Genomic DNA, 5,429 nt, shown 5'->3' with positions numbered 1-5,429 from the left:
TAGGCAGGCAGGCAGGCAGGCAGGCAGGCAGGTAGGTAGGCAGGTAGGTAGGTAGGCAGGCAGGTAGGTAGGCAGGTAGGTAGGTAGGTAGGTAGGCAGGTAGGCAAGTAGGTAGGTAGAAAGATAAATAAACTCCCATGGGCTTTAGAGAAGAGCTCTCATGTACCCTGAAACGCTCCACAGTTTGGAAAACGTCTGGAAGTCTCTCAGTGCACATTGTGCCTGGATTTTGATTAGTTGTTACTCAAATTTCCTTTCCTCTGAAATTATTTTAAGGAATTTTCGGGGGGTGCCCTTTTTGATCACAGGTTCAAAGGTTAGGTAAACCTCCATCTTGGAGCCCACACTGATCTTAATTCCAGAATACTCTTCACAAAATATTAGTCTAAGTAACATAGAAAACCATCTTGTAACTTGACATGTCCCTAGTTATGTATCAAATTTGGTTCAAATCTGATTGTTCCTTTGAGAGCTCTGGGGCTGAGAGGAAAGTGTTCAAGAGATTTAAAACTGAAAACTCCCATTTCTACTTAGTGATATCCAAACCATGACACAGTGATGCCTGATTCTGAAACCTGAAGAAACATGAGATGAATGTGCCTGAGCTTATGAGCAATTAAAAGGTGGATGAAGCCTCACTCAGAGCTACCTTTCTTCTTTATGGATCTCTATATGTAGGTGTCATTCAGCCTTCAAGTAATGTGGCTTGTGTGGCCAGCTGTCTACCTTTCCAGAGCCCTGTGGTGTTCAGTGTTCAGCAAAGTAATGGCTCTAGTGTGACAGACTCAGGCTAGGGGGCAAAGTGCAGAAGCTTTGTCCTTCCAAGACCAGTTTAATTATCCTAGAATGCAGTTTTCTCGGTAGGCGTACTGTTTTACAGAAAGGGCTAAGTATAGTCATAACTAAGAGGTTAGAGAATTTACCAAAATGGTTCTTGGCGTGGTTCTCTGCTTCTCAGTGTGTGTCCCTATGATAAGAGAGATCCAGAGGCTCTGACATCTTGTTGAACTGTCCACCAATTATTATTTCGTAAGAGGAGCCAGATATTGCTTTCTTCCCTTTCTCTTCTTTTCTTTTCTTTTTTGTTCGTTGTTGTTGTTGTTGTTGTTTTTGAGACAGGGTTTCTCTGTATTGCCCTGGCTGTCCTGGAACTCATTCTGTAGACCAGGCTGGCCTCGAACTCAGAAATCTGCCTGCCTCTGCCTCCCAAGTGCTGAGATTAAGGGCGTGTGCTACTACTGCCCAGGTCAGATATTTCTAAAATTAAAAAACAAAAAAAACAAAAAACAAAAAACAAAGCGGTTCTCTCACCTGTAGAAAATTTCAATTTCCTCTTCTACTTTTCCTTTAAATACTATAAACATTTACCATATTTATTGAATAGATTTAGAAAATTAATTCACAGCTAGAACAAGGAAGTAAACATCAAAACAAAATCAAAAAGAGAAGAGGTTGATGATGGAGGTAAAAGGCTGTTCTTATGAAGCAAAGAACCATCAAAGACACACAGAGAAGCAAAAGATGGGAGCTCGAGTTAAGAAGGAACAGGGCTGTACTTAACGATTACCTGGACCAAAACTCCCAGTTTACAGGGGGTTGGGAGGTAGGGGAGGAGAACCACAGAGATGAGCGCCTTAAAAGCCAGAATTTGAGTAGTACAGCTGTTCTGTAATTTCATATCTACAACCACAGCTGTGCTCAAAGTCAGATCCATACACCAGCAGCGGCTTATGTGGTAGCATAACCAAGGAGTTCATGAGAAATATAGAGTCCCTATCCCAACCAAATCTGCTGACTCAGAGTCTCTAGCCATCAGCCCCTACAAGCTCTGCTTTTAGGGCTCTCCAGGGTTTCAGAGGCAAGGTGAGTTTAAGCCCCTCTGCATACACACCACAAGCCATCTGCAAGCTGCTCAAAGAGAACAGACAAGTTTTGCCATCCTGAGGCTGTGTTGGCCAGGGGAGGTATGAGCCAATAAAGCATAATGGTGTAAAGTAAAAGGAACAGAAAACAGAACAGAACTCAGACTTCTGATGGGATGGCTGCTGAATCAGTGGCTGGGTTCTTGCTTGGATCCTGGCCATATAATCAAGACCTTTTTTTTTTCCAGGAAAAGAAATAAAAGAAGACAGAAGGCAATGGACACCTCTTTCGCAGTTACTTTGTGCCTTCAGGTAATTGTCCCGATGTTGAACTCCACACAAGTATAAGACTCTAGTAGGCTGGGTTTATAGAGCATATCTCAACCTTTCCCCTTTCATGCATGGGCCTCAACATCTTCTATAACTTGGTGGGGAGTGTGGTTTGCTTCTGTGGTAGAATGTCACTTGCCAGGCTTATTTCTTCACAGATTATTTGTAGGCAATGAGATATGTTCATCTATGAGCTGTTGGCTATTGAAGCACGTAGAAAATTCGTCTTCACTGGCCCAGCATGGTCATTCTCCACAACTTGACTATGTTCTGTGAATAAACAGTAGAGACATCATAATTGACAATCTCTATATCTAAAGGCTCTAAATTAGGCTAATGAAATTAGGAATCCCTACCAGTGACATGTGATTGAAGTAATTGAACTAATGTATCCAAAGGTTAGGGTGGGAGTCACTGTCATGTTCCTTCTCATGGAGTTTGTTTCTGAAGCCTTGCAGCCAATGGAAGACCTTGATCAGGTATACATAATGAGCTAAACTTTGTTAATGATCATTTCACCATCTAAGGGCAGAGAGTTCAGAGGGACCCAGTTATTCCTTATTTGTAACAGAAGAAAAATGCTAACGTAAACTTCAAAGAGAAACGTGGCTTATGATGACTCAGTGGAAAGTTGAAGTACAGAGATACACATGAGGCAACTGTGCTTACATGCCATCTTACTGTTGGAAGCTATGACACAACCATCAAATCCCAGTGCCATTCCTATTATACCAAGGAGAAAGCTGACAGTAGATAGCTTTGCTGATGACATCAAATATAAGACAGCTAGGACCTAACACCAGCACCCGACACCCCAGTTCTACTTCCTCTTACTCACATGATCAGAAAACTGAGAAGAGATCATCCTGAATGTGCATAAGCACCCTGGTGGCCATAAGAAGAAGCAGAATGGATAGGAGGCATCATAGTGCACATAATGGGAGACCAGATACAGATGTGCCACATACCCTAATTTTTTTTTATCTTTGAGAATAGTATAATTAAAGTTCAAGCATGATTTAGTTGGGAGTGTAGGGACTAAAATATGGAATTCTTTTGGATCCACTGCTGTGTCTTATTTTATTTCAAATTCTTGACCATATTTTATGATTTTAGGTCTGATTTATGATGTTGTAGGAAATTGCATAGACTATCACTGCTAAGATATGTGACCATCTGAAAATGAAGGTGAGGAAAGAGCCCTGAATCCATTACAGACATTCATTTAAAATTTGAGGGGGGTGGACAGAAGAAAACTCATGGAGAGGACACGCAAGAAAGTGAAGCTCAGCAACTCAGAACCTGATTGGAAAAGGGGGGAGCAGAGAAGCCGCAAGCTGTGCACAGTTGGAGAATTTGGGGAGCGCTCATTTCAGTGGCCAGTTTTTGAACATGTCAGTTTAATTATGATGTATCACAGTTGACAGCGATGCATGTGGAACCAATTACAATGCATGTTAAAATCAATTATTGCATATTTCAGTTTTCCTAAACACTGCAGCAAATGCTCTGTGCATTGCTACAGATTTCAACTCCACTAATCATTTTTACTATCATGGTTCAGCAGGAAAGAACTCTCTCTCTCTCTCTCTCTCTCTCTCTCTCTCTCTGTCTCTCTCTCTCTCTGTCTCTCTCTCTCTCTGTCTCTCTCTCTCTCTCTGTGTGTGTGTGTGTGTGTGTGTGTGTGTGTGTGCATCTCCCTCCTTCCCTCTCCTCACTATGTATACACACACACACACACACACACACAGAGAGAGAGAGAGAGAGAGAGAGAGAGAGAGATGCACACATTAAACCCACCAACTTCAAATGCAAATAACAGAAACAGTAGCAGGAGGTAGAAAAGCTTCAAATCATCTCTCAGTAAAAAAGCCTAACTTTCTATCACACCTTTGTGAAGCAAAATAACAACAACAAAAACTGAAATTCCTTAGTAGTTCCAAACCCAGTTTTAGTCCATTTAATCCACTTTAGCCTCTTTACCAGCAATGAGGTTGGATCCTAGCTCTAAGATCCTGGCTATTTTGGTCTAACATGTTTGTCTTAACGGTTTACTCTGAATTTGTGCCCTTTCTACTGCTCCCCCTTTCAGGTTTTCAGCTTAAAATTTTCCCTCTAAATTCCACAACTTATTCCTTTTTGGTTTGCTTTTATGTGCACCAACAGATCACTGGTTTGTTGAAAATGAAAAGGAAGAGCTACAGGGTTGAGTGTGGTGGAGGATGGTGAGGAGCGAGATGAGGGAAAGTGAGTAAGAATGGGATTTGCTTCCCTTGAGATCTGTGCACTTACTAGTTAAATCAGCTCCCAGCCCTCTGTGCTTAGCTCCAAATGAGGCTTACAATGGAAAAGGGTTATCTTCTGCACACTTGGCTTTCTTCATCCTGTTCCCTGTACACTTCTTAGACTAGTTGCAAAAAACCAGTCTCTGGACCATGTTAAGATCTAAGAGATTCCCACTGGCCTCTCAAGGTGGGAATGTATCTACGTAAATCCTTTTGCTCTGGAATGAATAGCCAAAGCTCTGAGGTACCTGGAGATTCCAGTAAAAGCCACATGCCTTAAGAAACTTAGCCCCCAGGGAATAAGTGGGTGTATATATCCTAGGAAAGAAATCAGTGGTTTCTGAGTCAAGAAGAGCCAAGTGGTCCAGGAGGGACAGAAGTAAACAGCTCATGTGGTTTAGTCAAGAGAGCAGCAAGTGGGATGTCTGGAACCCCAACCTCTGTATTCAGCTGCTTCCCCAGCTGGGGTGAAGTGCTCAATGCCTCCTTGTCTGCCAGGCTGTACCATGACACAGAATTAAGCATGTCCAGATAGGAACACACCCTCTGAATTGCTGCTAGTTCTGGAACGTAGAAGGTTCTCTTTAAAAGTTCTATAGGATCAGGATAGAGAACCGGTCCCACTTGCTTGTTCCGTAGCTGTACAATGACCCTCGACTCTTACCAGCTTTCTTTCATTTTTTTAAAAAATGCATTTATTCACTCACTTACTCATGAAGCATCTGCTTTGGTTTAGTCCTGGGGAGCCCATGCTTTCTATTAGGGACCAAATAGATGTCCAGTGAAGCAAATCCACCAACAATCACAGGATATGAGACGAAGGAAAATAATCCTGTGTCCCGACTTTATGTCCTGGGTGACCTGGTGTTGTGATGTATGAACACCTGCTACCTGACACCTGACACCTGACACCTGACACCTGACACCTGACACTGAGACAGTGTAGTGAAAA

The 5,429-nt window shown here is 42.4% G+C and overlaps 1 long non-coding RNA gene across 1 annotated transcript; it reads right to left on the bottom strand.

Moving 5' to 3' along the window:
• Window positions 1-1,345: 1,345 nt before the first annotated feature.
• LOC116092408 lies at window positions 1,346-5,015 on the bottom strand. Its single transcript, XR_004119253.1, has 2 exons — window positions 4,916-5,015; window positions 1,346-2,462 (listed from the first exon to the last, which is right to left on the bottom strand). It is a non-coding gene; the product is annotated as an uncharacterized LOC116092408 (long non-coding RNA).
• Between the last annotated feature and the right edge of the window lie 414 nt (window positions 5,016-5,429).

The sequence above is a fragment of the Mastomys coucha genome, unplaced genomic scaffold (genome assembly GCF_008632895.1).
Source record: "Mastomys coucha isolate ucsf_1 unplaced genomic scaffold, UCSF_Mcou_1 pScaffold15, whole genome shotgun sequence".
NCBI lineage: Eukaryota > Metazoa > Chordata > Mammalia > Rodentia > Muridae > Mastomys > Mastomys coucha.
Note: the sequence above shows the minus strand (reverse complement) of the source record. Positions and strands in the feature narration are given on the sequence as shown.